At 50.3% G+C, this 19866-nt stretch overlaps 1 protein-coding gene across 1 annotated transcript in view; it reads right to left on the reverse strand.

Moving 5' to 3' along the window:
* The window catches only part of LOC147703652 (uncharacterized), a 1900603-nt gene that overhangs the window by 867542 nt on the left and 1013195 nt on the right, over positions 1–19866 (reverse strand). The window lies entirely within an intron of this gene.

Below are 19866 nucleotides of genomic sequence, written 5' to 3' on the forward strand. Positions count from 1 at the left end.
GATGCAACATTTTTCTTCATGTTGTTGACAGCCAATCGTGTCACTTGTCTCTGCTGGACTGGTACCGGTCTCACGAGAACGAAATGGCCAATGGGAAAAAACTCAGTTGGCCAAGGACAATTAGACCGCTGTATATTTTTAATTTGTGGTACCGGACGAGTCCAAGGGACCCCTGTAGGACCAAGCGTCCTGGTATATTGATTCTTTTAAACCTTTCATGACCACCCTTGACAGCTCATTAAATGCAAATTTCTCAACATCTGAACAGATTTATACCAAATAATGAACAGTAATCATTGCGGGAAAGTTTTACCTTTCTGCCATATTTTTTGTATTTTTGTTCAGCCATAATTATGAACAATAAGTGACCTTGGGGGAATGTGACAGTTACTAACCAATGGACTACTAGGTCCCTTCCTGCCTGATGTCGATTTCTTGAATCGTGGGCCATATACCTACCATTGTTATGTAGTCACATTAGATCCGGTCAGGGACATCACCACTTTACATGTTCACGTTTAAAGTTGACATCTTTCTTGAACGTCGATATTTGACACACATTTACTTGCGTGCATGTGAAGGATAATGTTCTCCGAAATGATTTTGCATACATTTACACTTCTTCAAAGGCACATTACCAGAGCCTTGAACTTCCTGTACGAGAGCTAAGTTCAAAATGTCATTTTCCGCTCAGCAACAGCTCTGTCAGGATAGAATCAATAATGGTGGCCAGACTGGGACTTTGTTATATAAATGACATCACTTCTTTTTCTAGTGAGAGGAGCATTTCGCTGACACTGTCTAGGTCGCTCCATGGCGGAATTTCAGCCCAGCTGAATCCTGTCTACCTCCTGAAAAGGATGAAGCCCAGCTTTACACCAAGATGGGCCCCCAGATTAAACATACCCACAGTGGACTGAGGAGTTAGATTACCCGCAGGGATTCTGGCAGATTCACAGATTCACCTAGGCACACTAGGATAGAGAGTGCTAGGTAGAAGCATAACTATACTCATATACAAACATAAATTCTGCACAATGTTTGAACTGTTCATTTTATTTACCATTCTTGTGATGCTGATTCCTTTATTTTGTTTCCTACTATTAGTAATTGCAGTGCATGTATTGTACACAAGAGTCTTATTGCAACAATAAATATTTGAAAATACTAATTCAAGGATTTCTTGTGTTTCCCTTTGGGCATGCATGAGTTACCAAACGAAAGAGCTTCAGATCTGTTTCCACAATTTCCTTGGGCAGTCAGGGTTGTCATGTTCTGAGGTTGCACATACCACCTATTACCTTGCTAGGTTAGGGGTACAGATGGTACACTGTGAGCTAGCCAGGAATACGGCCAACATATCTTGATAGTGTGCATGGACTCAGTCTTGCAGTTTTCCGGTTTAGGGGAGACCGTTTTGAGCAGCGGAAAGTAGGGGAGCCGAACTTCAAAACCCAGGAGCCTTGCGGCTGTTTCGCCATCACTAGTCAGCGCCAGGAGGTGCTTCGAGGGCATGCACGGGCAACGCAGCTCGGTAGCCCGTTTTGAGCAGCAGAAAGGAGGGGGCAACTGAACTTTAAGCCCCAGGAGCTATGCAGCCATTGCTGCCATCACCAGTCCATGCGAGGATGCGCTTATAGTGCACGCACGGGCACCTCAGCGCGGGAGACCGATTTGAGCAGAGGAAAGGAGAAGGAAGCCGAACATCAAGCCCCAGGAGCCTTGTGGCCATTGCTGCCATCACCAGTCAGCGCCAGGAGGTGCTTATGTGCACCGGCCCGCAATGTGGCAGCCCATTTTTGATAAGCAGAAAGGAGGGGGCAGCCGGACTTCGAACCCCAGGAGCCTTAAGCTGTTGCCGGCATCACCAGTCCACGCGAGGAGGCGCTTATAGTGCACAAACGGGCCCTGCAGCGTATGAGCCCATTTTGAGCAGCGGAAGGAGGGGCCAGCAGAACTTCAAGCCCCAGGAGCCTTGCGGCCTTTGCCGCCGTCACCAGTCCACGCCAGGAGGCGCTTATAGTGCAAGCACAGGCCGCAGCGTGGGCGTGCCAGGGCCACGCACGGTCAAAGCCCGGGCAAAGGGAGGGCCCGTCTGCACCCTTCAGAGCCAGGAGGAGACGGGGCTGGGCCCTCCCTCTTGGCTTCTTGGTCCGGCAAAATTGGAACCTTTTTAAAACATTGGTTTGGTCACCTAATAGAGATTCTTGTGATCCAGTCACCTGCTGAACTGCGAATTTAAAGACAAGACATTGTCGATGAGCTGGAACTGCAAGTGTTATACTAAAGTATTTTATTTATTTTACATCTGTTTATGTTACTGCTGGGTTCCGTGGAGACATAGGAGAGTACAAGTAAAAATACCACATGGTTGAGAGGCCCATAGAATATATACAAGGCCCTCCATACTGATCCTGAGAACTGTATTCCAAAAGATGGGAAAAAGGAAGGCCATGATCACAACCAACCAGATATTGCCAGAGACAAAGGCCAGGGGGTCATCTCATTCAAGACTATTGAACTATCTCACCAGGCCAATGTGGCCTATTAAAAGACAGATTACCACAGTGGAAGATACTCTGAACTTGGAAAAATGGGGGTCTCAGTAAACAAAAACAAGCCAAAAGACAAGCTGGCTAATAGCACAGAGGTAACACAGGGTATTCAACCCCAAACCGGATGCATCCAAATTGTCCCTGATGAAATACTAGTCAGCGATCAGGAGTCTGACTTCCAGCCCCCGTTAAAACGCCCAAGAAATCCAGAGACAACAAAAGAGATAATGATAAAGGAGGCACAAAATCAGACAACTCCAAGGGAACCCAAGGCTTTACCCTTGGAAAATGGCAAAAAAGTGACAAAACAAGCTAGACAAACTAAAACACTAACCTCCCTAGACAAAGGGCAAAAGGGAAGGCCCATACCAAAATTCAACACACCACCTCAGCTAATGATCAGCTAATGATCTTGGCAACCTAACCCCATAAGTGGTAGAATTAGATACATTTCTAAGAGATGTATTAGCTAGCCTAACCAAAAGAGTTACCAGGATTGAAGAGAGTATGAATTATACACAGAGATCGGAGAGGTAGGAGAGTACTGACAATCAGGGTAGAAGTCTCCATAATCAAGTGGGCTTGGGTGAATCAAATAAGGTGCGAGAATAGGCAGCACCAACAGACAGACGCTCCAAAAGTTAGATCGAGTAAGCGTAGGGACACAGGACACTGTGTATCAATTCAATTCAATTCAAAAGGCTTTATTCAACAGTAAGTCATAAAAGCAGATACAGTACACAGAACTAGACAATACACAATAAATAGAACATATACGCTACATGTAATTAAAATTGTATTAAATTCTGATTTATACTGCCGAATTAAAAAAAGTGTAAAAGGATTCAACCATAATATATATTAAAATTCCATATTAAAAACATGAGCCTGTACAAAAAAACTCTTATGACGGATTAACAGTGCTTGGCAATAAAGTGCGTGATCGGATTATCCAGGTCCACCTTAAGAATTTAGCTAAACCAATGGCCAAGTGGGGAGAGCAATCCGATTCAAGTATCCTCAAAGCTTCTGTGCACCTCTGAGTGCCCAGCAAGGAACAAACAGGTCTCAACCATTTGGATCGTGGGGCTGAGTAAAGGGGACATACAAATAAGAAATGGGCTGTACTTTCCACCATGTCCCTACAATTATGACATTTATCTTCTGATACAGGAGCCCATTTATTGGTGAATGCTTTTATAGGCAAAGTTCCTGTTCTAAACTGAAAGGACAGTTTTTGATCCATAGGTCTCTCTATTACGTCCCAATAAGCTTCATAGGACGGCCGTGATTTATGGACCAAAAAGCGGCCTGTCAGATTGGTGTTCATACCTCCCAGCTGGGAGGAGCAAAGTACCATTTCCCAATAACTATCTTTCAGCTGACTCTTTGAAGGAAAAGTTACAGCTTCTGGTTTCTCCCATAAAAGGCTTAGATCCAGCTTTACCAGAAGAGACCTTATCTCTTTTAGCCACTGGATTTTATGGAAACGATCTACAGAAATCACGTCCTTCAAACCCTGGGCATAGTGTGCAAGTTCTGGAGTAGTCTAAATATGCCTCCAATACAACAGTGGGCGTAATCTTGTCATATCCATCATATTTTTCCCACCTAGGTCTAGACGAAGTGGGACCAACGGGGTACTTTGTGGAACCTCACATAAGCCACGTAGGAATTTGTTTTCAGCTTTTTGAAGGTGGCTTAAATTGCTGAATCCCCAAAGCTCCGCACCATAAAGGGCAGAGCTAATCACTTTCATATTATATATTTCCAAAGCTGGTATTATTGGTTTAGTGAAGGAGGATTTATATTTGGAGTTTAGTACACCTACTAGCTGATGATATTTTAAGATAGTCGAATTCTTGTGGCTTTTCCACCCCATGTTGTTCTGTAGCAGGATACCTAGGTAGGTACAGGCATCCACCTGTTCTAAGGAGATAATGTTCAAGTGGATTTTACCTTTAAATGGTTTATTACGGTTAAAGGACATAAACTTTGTTTTAGTAGTGTTTACTTCAAGCCCACGAATGGAGCAGAACTCCCCAAATGCATTAACAGCCTTCTGCAGGCTATGCGGGCCCCAGCAAGGACTGCGGCATCAGTGGGGGATCTGGAGAGATGGTCAACAATTCCATAGATGTATAAATAAAACAGGGTGGGAGCCAAGACACATCCCTGCCGAACACCATATTTGACAGGGAATGAATCCGTAAACTCACCCTTTGTCCCCCACCTGATCCTCACAAAATTGTTCTCATGCAAGCGGACGAGAAGAGTTAGTAACTCAGGTGCCATCCCCAGTTCACCAAGGACTCTCCAGAGTATGCTGTGTGGAACCAAGTTGAAAGCCGACTTTAGGTCAACAAACACTGCGTAAAGAGTGCCTCTTGTCAGGACCACATTTCTCCAATAGATTGTTATAAAGCGGCAGACCTGGTCTACAGAATTTGTACAGGGTCGGAACCCAGCTTGAAATGAAGATAGTATGTTGAATTCCTCTATCCAGAGCTGTACTTTATTTTGGACCAGTCGACCTACTAACATTTGGGCACAATCTATTAGGCTAATAGGCCTGTAGTTAATGGGAAGTGATTTGTCACCTTTTTTAAATACAGGGATTATTTCTGCTCCCTTCCAAGAAGATGGAATGGGAGCACCCCTAGCCACTGCATTGGCCAAAAGTGCAAAATACTGGCACCAAGTTGGTCTGTCACTTAAGAAGAAATCTGCAGGAATGCCATCCATACCTGGGGCTCTACCACTAGAGACACAGTCTAATACTAGACTAACGTCTTTTTCAGTAAACACTTCATTCTTATAGAAAATCTGCGGAGGTGTAGGATGGACATCTCCTGCCTGGTTGCAGGCATACTGTGGCTTAGAAAAATCAATCCACTGAGATTCTGCTACATTATTTTGGGGAGGGGGGGGCTCTGGCTGTCCTCCTCTATCTCATTTAACAATTTTCCATTTTTTAAAAAAATCTTTAGCATAACAAGCATGCTTCAAATCTCTCCAAGATTCTTCGTCCCACTCTCTTTTAACCATCTTCTGGGCGCGCCTATAAGAATCCCTTGCCTCTCTTACCTAAGCGGGATTTTTTTATTTTAATTCTACACTCAAATTGCGGCGTGCTGATCTGCAATCCTCGTTGTACCACCTAGCCTCAGTAAATATTGTGCCCTGATTCCTCGTTTTTTTTGGCCTTTTTATAAAAGAACTTCTAAGGCTAGAGAAGAGTCGGGAATGAGCTTCTACCATGATTAGGGAAAAATCTGGACCTTCAGTTTGGATGGCTAAGTCGTTTAATTCATACAACACCTTTGCTTTAAGTGCTGCCAATTACTCAGGATTTTCAATAAATTTGCTCCACTTGACATGACGCATATCGTTTGAAGCGACAATGTCTAGTGTCACAACCCCACCCTGTGACGGGACCTTTCTAGCCCCTTTTTGTAGTGAAAAGGATGAACAAAGAGGGTTATGGTCACTTTCCAGCCTTGGAGTGATAGTCATATCGACTAGGTTATGCCATATCCTTAGGTCAACCAGCAGGTAGTCAATACGGCTACTATTACGCCCATTATCAAATGTATTTCCTCCCCACTGATCTGAGGGGGTTCGCCCATTTGCCGCTCTGAGGCCTCTTTCTAGACACATAGCTTTTAATTGGATGGCAGCTGCTGTCCACTTTTTGACAGCAGGAATTACAAGTTTAGGGATACCCCAGCTGGTGTCTTGGTCAGCTGTTAATTCCTGGTCTTCTTGGCCAAGCGGTTTAAAAGTAGTGTTAAAATCTCCGGCCACAATAGTAGCTATTTGGTGTGGAAGATCTTCTAGCTGGGAATCAAGGGACGATATAACTTCAGAACTGTGTCCCCGATTTACCCCTCTAGCATAGACATTAAAAATGGCCATCTAATAGTCATTCCTCCAACCTAATTTGACCATCATGATATCGTTATTTGGGGACCATATTTGCTGGATTTTGCAGGATAAATTCTGACGTATCCATACCACCAATCCTCCTATGGGTCGGCCTTCGGATTTTTTGATGGCTGGGATATAGTAATTTAGAAAGCCCACCCGGAAAACAGGGGACACTGCCCAAGTCTCTTGGAAGAGACATATGTCATGTTGGTCTATAGATGTGCACCAATCAGTGGAAAGAAGTTTATTACCAATCCCTGCAATGTTCCATGATAGATTAATATACATAAAATACTTAATATTGTTATATCTGGTGGGATCGCAATCACACTCTCTGATGTCAACCTTGGAACAATAGGAGTGGGGAATTCAGTGATATCAGAAGCGAGAGTTAAAATACTACTCCCAGCACCAGGATCTAAGGTAGAGTTTGAGAGGGGCAATAGAAAGATGTTAGGTTTGTGGATGTTTTTCTCAGCAGTCACTACATCAGATAAGTTGGCAGCACACTGGATAATAACCTGATCCAAGGCCATATAATCTAGTGCTTGATGTTCACATACTTGTGTATTATATGGGGACCCACCCAAGACATCACCAGTCTCAGCCTGAAGTCAGTCGCATTCCTCCATGTCGGTTAGGGCTCCAAAACGGTTTCTCAGGCCGAAGCCATCTAACAGACCTGGAGTCCCCCTCCCACCTGGTGGACATACAGGCAGACAATTTGGCATAATTCTCTTATTTTCCCTCATACACCATATCCTGTCATAGAAGAATTCTAGAGTTAGTGGCATAATCGCAGAACTCCTCTGCTGGGGCGGTAGTAGATTTGCCAGGACATTTGGTAGTACTCCAGAATTAGAGAAGTTAATGGCTACACAGTCACCCCCAAAACTTTTCTTATGTTGGCCCACCCAAGAGACCCTTCTAGCCATAATAATTTCCATGGCAAGTTGCTGGCCTCCACTCCCAGATATCTTCATATTATTAACCAGCCAGTGAAGCGCTTTATCAATTAGAGTAACAGAAGATTCAACTTGCCCTGGACCTAATTTAGGAACGTTGGCCAAGACTAGAACTAGTGGTACAGCCTCTGGTATAAACTGGAAAGATTCTCTCGCTCGGTGGGACATATGCCCATTTAGTGTGGGTACTTGGGAATTTGGTGAGGGGGCAACTTTCTCTAAATTTACTTGTATATTGTTACCATTTTGAGGAGCATTATTTATGGCTGCATCCTTTGTTAATGCAATGTTCAAGGTGGCAAGTTGGTGATTTGCAGCCTTTGGTAGGGGCTCCTGGGCATTCTGCCCCATGGGCGAATCTAGCATACTGTGGTTTTCTTGGGGTAGTGAGGCTAAGCTAATAGTAAGAATATTTGGGCGTGCTAAGCCACTGTTTAGTTCTAGAACCATAGCCCTTTCTTCAATAGAAGTAAGCCTGGTGATAATCGGACCCAAGCTTAGATCCAATTTTTTTTTGATTGATTCCCAAAGTAAGTAGGGCAAATCCTCCATAGAAGGCTGATTATTAAGGGGTAATTTAGTAGATTTAGCCTTAGATCTCAGATTCCTTACCACCCTCTGTTGTTTCACTTTGGAAGTTTGTGCATGTCCCCCAGCTCTAGTACATCTCCTACTATTCTGCACAGGTGATGGAGGGTTGGAAACTATAACTTCATCAATAGAACTTGTTATAGATACATTTGGGGGCTGGTCTTGACAGCTTGGGGGAGGACTGGGCGTCTGGGCTAAATCTACAAAATCTCGAGGGATCCCAGGTGTTAACATTTGTTGCTGAGAAGCAGCACCCTCAGGAACATCATGTACAATAGCTACAGTAGTTTGGGCCGGATCTATTGAGAGACGTCTATCAGTCCGTTCGATTTCCTTATTTATCAGGCTGGTCACCTTTACTAGGTATGAGTCCAGTGTAGCGCCCCCCCCGCCCCCCATTTTGCTTAGGTCCGTCAGGTCTCTTCCTACCCATTGATAGGGAATCAATACCAACAGTACCTTTTCTTCGTAGGAAATGTTAGTGGGGTGGCCCAGCCCGGCCTCTTCTGGCCCCTGATGGCCACAGATGGTCCCGCCCTTGTCCTGGGCTTCTCCTGGCGCTACCTACGCACGTCCCGTGGGGCGGGAGGCGTTCCCTGCTCTTAATGCGCCTCCGGGCGCGTCGAAGTCGTCACTACTGTTGCGCCGGGCTTTTGGGAGTTGTGGTTCGCCCGCTGCCGGTGGGTCTGGCGTGGTCACCCTGCAGCCGTTTCCCTCACGGCACGAAGCGAGGGATGGAAATGCTGTTTCCCTCACGGCAGGACAAGAATAATGCAGGTGAGTGGAGCCGTTGCCCTCACGGCAGAAATAAATCACCAGCTGAGGCCCCCGAGCGCGTTCGGCGCTCCCTGCTCTTAATGCGCCTCCGGGCGCGTCGATGTCATCACTACCGTTGTGCCGGACCCCGGGGCTACTGGGAGTTGTGGTTCGCCCGCTGCCAGTGGGTCCGGCGTGGTCACCCTGCAGCCGTTTCCCTCACGGCACGAAGCGAAGGATGGAAATGCTGCTTCCCTCACGGCAGGACAAGAAAAATGCAGGTGAGTGGAGCCGTGCCCTCACGGCAGCAAGAAATCACCAGCTGAGGCTTTGGTTACGATACACTGTGTATCATGTAACGAAAGCCTCAAGGACAATAGATGAACCCTCAAAAAATCCCCAGAACTTCAATCGATTAAATGTTAAACGGGGCAAAGGGAGGAAAGGTACAACTATACCGAAGGGTAGTGCCACACAGTTAATTAATCAAGATTTATCTACCCTCCATCTCAAAGTAATTACCAAGACAATTCAAATCATCTAGATTTACCCCCAACGGTTACACCATATTCAGTAATACTTGCTAATGTCCCAAGATCAATGGCGGAGGAAAAGGAACCTTGGGACTCTTTGAGAAACAAGGCGCTGCATTCGTTGGAGATAAAAACAGGGTTAACTTTTATGGAATTCAAAATGGCCAGAAGAGTAAGCTGGCTTGGCAAGGATTATAAAAACCTGCCAGGGAACCGTAGGGTCTTAACGTTAAAAACTCCACAATTAGTGGATAATATACTCTGGAGAGTAGGAAATAAGAATATAACATGCTGTAGTATCAATGTGCTATCTTTGGGCTATTTTTATCAACCTCCTCCAGATATGGGTCTAAGAGCTGATAGAAGAGGAATCCATGAGAATAGCCACTACACATATAATGTACCAGTGAATAATCGGTTTGACTCTCTCCCTACTTTAGACGCAATTGATTGACTAAACATCAGAGATACAAATAAAACCGCCCAGAGAGACATATGATTCACTCACCCCAGCAGATGCGCCTAGTTTGTTTCTGGTTTCTGGTGTAAATCAGGAAAAGTGCTTAATTGTTGTCTACAGAGATAATTCCTCAGATATCATATCTGTAACCCCCGCCACTCCACCTCTCACCTAGGGGATAAGATCGTCCAAAGATAGGGGCAAGATAAACAAACCGCCATCAACCACCACAGCATTATCTGCAGCCCAGATATCAATGCCAATAATGATAAGATGGAAAATATATCTGTAATATTTTGGAATATTGTAAGCCTGACATAAAATTGCTAAACCCAATATGGCTTGACTTTGTTGGAAAATTTGATGTTCTTTGTTTCGACGAAACTTGGGCGGTAGACAGCATCCATATCAATGGCTAGAAGACGTTTCACACTGCTGCAGTCCCTTCTGTTCATGGGAGACCTACAGGGGGTTTAAAGACATTTGTGTCTAATAAGGTGAATTTAGACAAGATCATTTTATTGATATATGATTGCTATTATCAAATCGTGATCATGCACATGGATAAACATCACTGGTTAATTTTTACAACTATGCCCCTGAGGATCAAATAGTAGGAGTATTGAAAAGGTTAACCAGTGACCTGAACAAGGTAAAATGTGATAATATGAAGGATGTGTTTATTGTATGGGGCGGGAATTTTAATATTGGTGCGTGCACGTTGAGCGGATGGAAAAGTTGTGGTTTACCAGCTGAGGATGACAACACATACCCCCATTCCTCCCACATAATGTATGGGGAGCTTTTAAAGGAGATATTATTTTTGTCTGATATGCCTCTGAGCACTCAACTACAATAGCATTGCAATATAACCAAATCAGTACGTATGTCTTCAAATATTTCAGTAGACCACAACAATCGACAGTTCCAAGTAAAGTTCAAGAGATTAGTGTCTCTTAATTTCCTCAAGGTTTATTTTCAAAGTTCCATGTGATTTCCAGAGTTCCACAGTTTCTTCAATACATCATTTCAATAAGGTTGATACTGTTGTCAATACTGTTGCCAACACGTGTTTCGTCGTGTGTAAATTCCACACATTGACTTCCTCAGGGCTGTAACAAGGAAATACAAGGCCCTATATTACAATCTTTCAAATCAATTCAAAAGGTTGTCAGGAGAAATAGACATAGTCCCCTCCACCTCACGAACACATCATTGTGTGCAACATAAATGTAGGCGTAGTGCCGGAGAAACATAAGAGTGGAAATATCACACCCACAGAACCAAAAGGTAATAAACCAATTAAAAAAATCCGTGACTACCTTATAACCCAAAAGCACTGAAAAGGAGGAAGTGTCATAATTCACCTGAGAAATTATTCAATCCTCTCCAAATGTAATCTCCTTTCCGGTGTGAATATAACAAATGTCTGTGTAATGAAAGCCAGACATTAAAAGTCACACACTGGTTAATATAATCAGCAATACCCTTTGCTCACATAAGAAGTCAGCATTGTAATGTATACTAAAGTAAAGCACAAGTGTATAACTCCACCAATGAAAAACAAGTTCGTCACAGTCAGTAAAACCAAACACGGCTCAACCAATGTAATACGCGTACTCTTTTCATTACCCTAGCTGGGGTAAAGAAATTTCACTCACCAAATTATGTCCTAAATTAATGTCTCGCACAGAATTGTGCTCTTCTCAAAATCAAAAGAGCATCCTAGAGATAAATTAAAGCTCAATCAGTTCCGCACTGTTGACGTAACATGTACAGAAGATACCAATAATAAGAAGCGTCTCCACTCACCGACTCCAAAGTTAATAATCTTTGACTGGGGACACTGTAACATAAAAAGTAATATTCACTCTTCTATTCAGTCACCATTTTTTTTTTTTTTTTTTTTTTTTTTTTGAAGACGTTTATTATTGTGAGAAAAAAAAAGGTGCAGTACATATAGCTGAGCCTACAACCCTGCGGGCCGGCTGCAAGAAATCTGTGTATGGTAGGGACATAGTGTTACAGGGGAGGGCATTATGCATCTTCTCGCTCGTGGTCCGGCGTGCCTCTTCACTGGTGGAATATGTATACTCTTCACATTACGCACACAGTCAGTTCTAAAATTGACGTCTCATTTTTACATTTTTCTATAATTCAACCAGTAACTTTTTCAACATAAAACAGGGATGACCATATCAGTATTTCCCAGCGTGTCTGTGATGCCAGTGCCGCGCCACGTACCATCGGTGCGCACGGCACCAACGTCCCATCGACGTGTTAGGTATGCGCCGGTGGCGCATCAATGAAATGTGGGGTCAGTGGCTCGCTTATGTATGTAGCTGCAGAGCTGGTGCAGAACGGGTTCGGTGAGCGGTGGTGACCCCCCATCTGTCAAGTCAGTGTGCGGCGCGTGTGGCAGACGTATGCGTCGCCCCTGTTGTACCGTCGGTGGGTGTCACCCGCTCCCGTGTTCCCTGCCGAGTGTCCAGGCAGTGGTACTTGACCGCCGCTGTGTGGAGGTGGGTATTCACGCGGCTGGCATGGACAGGAGTGTGAAACTCTTAACTTGGGGTTGCGTGGGGGGGGTCGGACATGGGGGGGGAAGGGGGGGAAAGTGTACTCTAGGGGACTGGGTCAAGGCAGAGTTGCTAAGAGCAGTGTTCGATCTATTATGTGGTGGAGGGCCCTCGTGTGCGCGGCCGGTTGTTGGTCGTGGCATGTGTGTTGGGGGGGGTCAGTGCCGCGCACTCAGTTGGGGTGGCGGGGGTCATCGCGGCGTGTGGCCCCGTCTATGGTGTCGCCGCTCGCGGGGCTCCTGCCCTTCCCAGCTGTCTCTGCGTGAGTCCTCTGGCCTCGCCCTCCCCTCGCAGGGACCCCAGGATATCATCCCAGACGTGTGCGATCGGGAATTGCCTCAACCCCGCAATCTCCTCACCTCGCAGTGCCGTGCCCTCTGCTCTGGCCCAGTTGAGAAAGGATGTGTACCAGTGTGCGGGAGTCGGTGGATCTCTGCTTTTCCAGTGCCTGGTGAGTAGGCGCTTGGCCGTGATGAGGCCTAGGTCCCAGAACCGAGCCAGTGTTCTATTTTGTTTAGTCCTCTTGTATAGCCCAAGAACGCATGCCTCCCACGTGTTAGGTAGCCCCGGGCCTGTGCTGTGCGTCAGGAGCGATGTCACCTCCCCCCAGTATGTGGACAGAGTCGGGCAGCTCCAAAGCATATGCAGTACGTCGGCGTCTAGCAGGTCGCACCTGGGGCAGGCCGCTGTGTCTGTCGTGAAGTACTTATTTATTCTGTCTGGCGACAGGTATGCCTGATGCAGTATATACAGTTGTATAGTGCGGAATCGGGAGTTACGTGGGATGTTCACAGGGCTGGCTAGGACTAGCTTCCATTCTTTGTCTGTCCAATCCCTCCCCCGGTGGGCCGCCCACTTGTCTCTAATTGGTTGTGTGGACCGCTGAGTGTGTATGAGGAGCGCCTGCGCCAGCCAGTGTGTAATGTGTGATCCTCTGCCCATAACGTGTAGGTACTGGATCAAGTGATGGAGCGGTGGCTCCTCCTGGATGTCCCCCCAGGACTCCGTGTAGGCCCTCACCACTGACGCGTGGAGCAGGAATTGGCCTGGCGGCAGGCCAGTGCCCTCCGATAGTTCCGTAAAAGGAAGTAGGCCCCCATCCGTGTAGAGGTCTCCCATAGTCTCCACTCCGGCTGCGACCCAGGTTTCCATGCTGCGTGGCGACACCATCCCATTCCTCCGGGGGGTGCCCAGCAGGGGGAGGGCTGGAGCATACGGTTTGACGTTCCTTGTCAGCTTTAGGCAGCGAAGGAAACATTTGCGGGCTACGGCCATGTGCAGGGGCAGGGGTCGGGGACCTTTGGTCAGTGGGTGAAACAGGGCACACACCTGCGGGTGTGTCCATTGGTAGTCTGCGTTGGCGGTGTCGTCGAGGTGGGAGTCGCTAAGCCAGTATGTGACCCATTGCAGCTGTGCTGCCAGGTAATACAACTCCATATTGGGGACTGCCAGCCCCCCCTCTGCCGTCGGTGAGTACAGCTTCGCCAGGGCTACTCGCGGGCGCCCCGTGTTCCAGATCAGGCCTCGGAGCATCACCTCCAGGTCGCGGAAGATCCTTGTGGGGACATACAGTGGGATGTTTGCAAAGTGGTAGAGTAATCTCGGTAGCGCGATCATTTTGGACAGAGCGATCCGGCTAGGTACATTCAATGGCAAGGTCTTCCAGAAGTTCATCTGGGCCCTCAGCGAGGACACGGCACGCACCAGGTTGCCTTCCAGTATATTCTGCGGGTCTCGGTAAATGTGCAACCCGAGGTACTTGAACGTAGTCGGGTACCAGGTAAGCCGGGCGCCACCAAGGTGCACCTCGCATTCCTCCAGGTCCGGGCTGAAGGCGTATACTCCGGACTTGGTCCAATTGACTCTGAGGCCTGACACCTCTGCAAAGGTCTGGAATATGTCCGACAGTGTCGCTGGCACCGACGTGAGGTCACGCACATACAGTAATAGGTCATCCGCGTATAGCGAGACCGTGTGCACCCCGTCAGCCAGCGGGATCCCCCATTCCACTCCCTTGTCCCTCAGTAGAGCCGCCAGGGGTTCCATTGCCAGGGAGAAGAGAAGGGGCGACAGAGGACAGCCTTGTCTGGTGCCTCTGCGCACCCGCACCGTCTCCGACAGCAGCCTGCCCGTCCGTACTCGGACGCTAGGTCGTTGGTATAGTAGCCCGACCATGTCCATGAAGGCATCCCCGACTTCTAGTTTGTCTAGCACCGCTCCCAAGTACGGCCACTCCACCGAGTCGAAGGCCTTCTCCAGGTCCAGGACGAGGCAGCCCGACCTCGGCCAGTGTATTGCGGCCGCCTCCTGGACTCGGAAAAGACGTCTCAGGTTACGGGAAGTGCTCCTCGTCGGCATGAACCCGTTCTGGTCTGTATGTACCAGTGCCGGGACCTCCAGGGTCAGGCGGCGGGCCAGCAGGGAGGTGAACACTTTGTAGTCTGTATTCAACATGGCTAGAGGCCTGTAGGACCCCATGCACGTGCCATCCTTATCTGGCTTCAACAGCGAAACCAGGTTCGCCTCGTTTAGGGAGTGCGGGAGCGCCGAGTCCTCAATCGCATGTGTATATAGTTTGAGCATCTCCGGGACCAGTACGTCCGAGCAGGCCTTGAAGAACTCGGCAGGCAGGCCATCAGGGCCGGGAGACTTGCCGTTGGACATTGCGAAGATGGCTTCTCGCAATTCCTCTTGGGTGAATGGACCCCCCAAGTCTTCCTGCTGCGCGTTCGCCAGGGAGGGCAGTTGGATGTCCGCAAGGAAACCTTCAATGGTGGCCGTTGAGACCCTCAGCTGTGACTTGTATAGGGCCTGGTAGTGCCCCACGAATGCCTGGTGTATCTTACTTTGTGTGTATACGATCTCCCCTCCAGTTGTCCGAATAGCGGATACTGGTTCCGTGCGGGATTCCTGTTTGACCAGCCAAGCCAGCAATCTCCCCGGCTTGTCGCCATGTTGGTGGACCCGCGCCGAGTGGGCCGCGAAGTTGACGTGTTTCAGTCTCTCTAGTAGCGCAGTGTGTTCCTCTCGGGCCTCCCTCAGCCGGTCATCCGCGCCGATCACCGCCTCCCTTTCCCAGCGGAGCAGGTCCGCCTCCACCCTGCGTAGGTCCGCCTCTAACTGTTTTTGTATGCTCCCTTGTGTGCCCAGGCAGTGGCCCCTTATCACCACTTTGAATGCGTCCCACTCCACGCTTGGGGAGGACGCCGTGCCCGAGTTGTCGGTGAAGTACTGTGCCACTCGGGCCTGCAGAGCGTCTCTGAAGGGTGCGTCGAGCAGCAGGGCAGGCTGTAGCCGCCACGTGGGTATGGGCGGGTGTGGGCGCTCCCACGCTATTGCCATCGTGTGTGGGTTGTGATCTGAATGTGTCCGGCCGAGGTATTGCGACTCCGTAATGTGCGGCAGCATTTCCGTTGTCACCATGAATCTGTCCAGGCGGACATGTAGCGTGTGTGCCCCCGAGTAATATGAGTATATCCTGGTGTCTGGGTTGTGCGCGCGCCATGCATCCCTGAGGTCCCACTGTGTCGCCCACCTTGTGAACGCCTTTGCAGCCCCTAAAGATGCAGCATCTGGCCTGGGTGGGGTCGAGCGGTCCAGTACCGGGTCTAGCACTGTGTTGTAGTCACCTCCCAGTACCCAGGGGACTCCGTGCCAGGGTGCCAATCTTTCCGAAAGATGTGTCAGGAAGCTTCCCTGGTCTGTGTTTGGAGAGTAAATGGACGCCAGGACTACTGGCTGCCCGTCCATCCGGCCCTTCACCAGTACGTACCTCCCCTCCTGGTCCGTGATCACTTCAGACATTGTGAAGGGAGTGCCCGGCCTGACCCACAGTAGTGCCCCTCGGGCAAACGAGGAGTATTCTGTGGCGTACAGCTGACCCCTCCACCTGCGCCGCAGTGCAGCCACCTCCGCCCCACATAGGTGCGTCTCCTGCAGGAGCGCGATTTGTACCTGCTGTCTTTTCAGATAGGAAAATATCTGGTATCTGCGCGCGGGTGTGTGCATTCCCCTAATATTCCAGGTGCATATCTTAACCGAGGTCATACTAGCGGTGTGTACTCCTCCCCTTCTCTCGCACAAACAGCCGCTCCACCAGGGGCCCTCCCATCTCCACACTCAGCACCTCCATCCCCACTCCCCGTAGTACACTTTGCATTGTTCAGGTAAACATTAGGCGGGGAATAAACAATAACCAACATTAACCAACTGTGGGTGAGACCCACTGAAATACCAAAGGGGCAGTGGCGAAACGAGCCACCGTCCATAATCTCAAGTGAGAGGGACAACAGTTCCAGTCTAAGGGGCAGTGCGCATAAGCACGATCGAGGCTAAGAGGAAGTTAAGTCAGTTAAAGGGGTTCCAGTTCCAACCCCGAGCCTCAGGGTGCAGGCCATTCGCTGGCCACCGGCTGTTCACTGACACGCTACGTAGCTCTGGTCCCATGGGGGCCCGCCTGTGTGGACCCCGTCCTTTTGGGGCGAAGGGTCGCAGTCCTGCTCGAGCTCTCGGCCCCAGTCAGGGAGGGTACCCCCCCCCCAGGCCGCATCTGCAGGTGGTCAAGGATGAGCATGGGTCAAGGGGCAACCCCACCATCACCAGTCCCCTCAGCCTCCAACGCCACTTGGGCAGTACTCACTGTGTCCGTGGTCTGCTGTCCATCCGGCAGGCAGGGGGGGGGGCGGAGCTCACTCCCGGCTGCACCTGGCGCTGGCCGCGCCTCAGCATCCCGTCGGCCATTGTCGCATCCCCCTCGCCTGGACGGTCACGTTCCAGACCGTTCTGTGGAGTTAGTGGACCAGGTCTGAGGTTTGCGGTGTGACCACCGGCAGTTCCACGGAGATCTGAGAGTTCGGGATCCCGTAGATGGCTTCGTCGTCGTCACTGGGCGCCGTCTGTTGGCCGTCCTCGGGTTGCGACTCCTGGGAGGGTGGGTTGCTGAGTTGGGAAACTTTCCGCAGCGCGTCGCGTTGTTCCTGGAGCATCTGATCCAACGGGGGAGAGTGTCGCGACCCTCCCTCTGCCCGCTGGGACTGTTGCGTGCCGTGCCTCCGGCGGTGTCGTGGGCCGCGTCGTTTGGGCCTTGTCTCGCCCCCACGATGGTTCTTGGGCGCCGCGTCCGTGCCTCCGTCAAGCCACTCGCTGACTTCCCCGGGGGTCCCGAAGAAGTACGTGTTGTCCCCTGCCACCACTCTCAGCTTTGCGGGGAAGAGCAGGGAGTATTTGAGGCCTGCAGTGCGCAACCTCCTCTTAACTTCCAGGAAGTCATGTCTCTGGCGTTGCACCTGGATGGTGTAGTCGGGGAAAAACATGATCGTCGCATTGTCGATGCGGATTTCACCCATCTTCCTGGCTTCCCGTAGCACTGTGTCGCGGTCCCTGTAATTCAGTATCCTGAAGAGCAGTGGCCTTGGGTTGGCGCCGGTCGTGTAGGGTCTGGTCGGCACCCGGTGTGCTCGTTCCACGACAAAGTGGGGCGAGAGCGTGCCTTCAGGCAGCAGGGTCCGCAGCCAGTCTTCCACATGTTGTGCCGGGTGGTTCCCTTCCCATTTTTCCGGGACACCCACTAGCCTGATGTTGTTGCGTCTCGCCCTCCCTTCCGCATCTTCGGCCCTGTCTTCCAGGAACTCTACTCTGTTCAGGAGGTCCTGCACGTGCCTGTCCGTTTGGGTGACTTTGGGCTCTATCTCCTTCACTGCGCCTTCCAGGACCTTGGTTCGGTCGGACAGCTTCCTGTGGTCGTCTCTCAGGAGGGTTAGGTCCACGGCCACGCCGTCTATCTTGGTCTCTAGGGAGGTCCTGGTCTGCTGGAGCGATTGTTCCATCCGTTCGACGGCCGCCAGGACGCTGTCCAGCCTCGTGGCCAGCTGCTCGGCAGCCATTTTGTTGAGCTGTTTGTTCGTTTTCCCCTTCTGCAGGGCCCCACCAGTCCCGGTGCGGGTCCGCACCCCTCCTGACATGTGCCGTGGTGGACGACCAGTAGATTGATTGTCCCCGCTTCTCTGGTGGCACCTCTGGGGTCACCCCGGCCCGGGTTGGTGGTACGTTGGTGGTACGTTGGTCTGGGGTCCACTCCCGACTGCGGCAGGTCTTCGCTCCTCCGTGGCCCCGCTCCGCCACGCAGGCCCCGGTGTAGCGGGTGTCTCAAGGGTCCGGGCGTCTCGCGTGAGGCCGGTCCCTCCTTCCTCCCCGCACGTGTGCCTGTGCAGAGGGGGGGGGGGGGGGAGTCTGCAAATGTCCCTGCGTGTGCCTCCACTGCGGGGGGGGGGGTGTCCACTGTGCCGCCCGCCACCGATCCGTGGCGGCGTGATGAGTGTGGCTTCTCCGCCCCAGCCCCTCCGCGTGACTCACAATACGCGCTGCACAGCCCTCTCCGGCGCTCCGGAGGCAGCGTTACCGGGCTCGTGGCTGGGGCGTTGGGTGCTGGGGCTTCGTCTGGGCGGTGGTGGGTTGCTGGCGGCCCCCAGGGTGTACGGGCCGGGTGCGGTGGCAGATTGTGGGCGGCCTCTCCGCCCCGGTCCCTCCGTGGCAGTCCGTGAGCCTGTGTCTCTCCGGGCAGCGCCTGGCGGCGTGCGGCGTCCCGGGGGCCTCCCGACTCCCCCCTCCTCACCGGGTCAAGCTGCGCTGCAGCGCGGATGCTGGGCTGCCGTGGTTTGCCGGCCGGGGCAGTGGTGACGAGGGTGGTCGCTGCCGGTGTGCCGGGGGTCCGCCGGCGGCCCTCGAGGAGTGCAGGCCGGGGCCTTCACGCTGGGCCGAGGCCGGGGTCTCTCCTGGCTGCACTGCTGGCAAGGTGGCCTCCAAGTCCGCTGGAGAGCCGTAGGGCAGGCCGGGGTCCGGCCCGGCGGAGCCTCGGGACAAAAGTCGGCCAGTCCGTCGTGATGGTCTCCGCGGGTGTCCGCCTGCAATTTCTGGCGGCCTCGATGCAAATCGGCGGATAATTGGCTCGGGGAAGGGGAGCTTTTCACAGAGCTCTACCCGAGCACGTCCTCCGCCATTGCGTGCTTAGCCACGCCCCCTCTTCTATTCAGTCACCATTATCACTAACCAAGTAATTACTCTTACTTATCTTACCCTCGAATCCTATCGATCAATCCAATTCCCCAGTCCTGTGTTCTCCAATTGTATAGCTTCAATCTTTAAATCGTGTTCCGATATTGGCTTAAGACCTATATATCACAATAAAGCGAGTAAAGCCCATGTGAGTGATAGTCATGCTGGGATATTAAGTATAACCACGTTGGCCATTATACTATGATTCCGACCTTACCGTCAGTTATTCTTATCCGGTTATGTCCAGGTTCTCAATTCTTTACCTGCAACACAAGGAAATCTGTTGTAAGTAAAACAACAGAAATTCTATAATCGGCCATAATAGCGGTCTAACTGTAACTTAGCTCACCCGTATTACAGCGGCAAGTGTCATCGCTGTCTCTCGGCCTTCTGCGTGGGCGCCATCTTAGAGAGTCTATTTATTTAAGAAATGACAGGCGCCATATT

This window comes from Lissotriton vulgaris, chromosome 7 (assembly GCF_964263255.1).
Source record: "Lissotriton vulgaris chromosome 7, aLisVul1.2, whole genome shotgun sequence".
NCBI classification, from domain to species: domain Eukaryota; kingdom Metazoa; phylum Chordata; class Amphibia; order Caudata; family Salamandridae; genus Lissotriton; species Lissotriton vulgaris.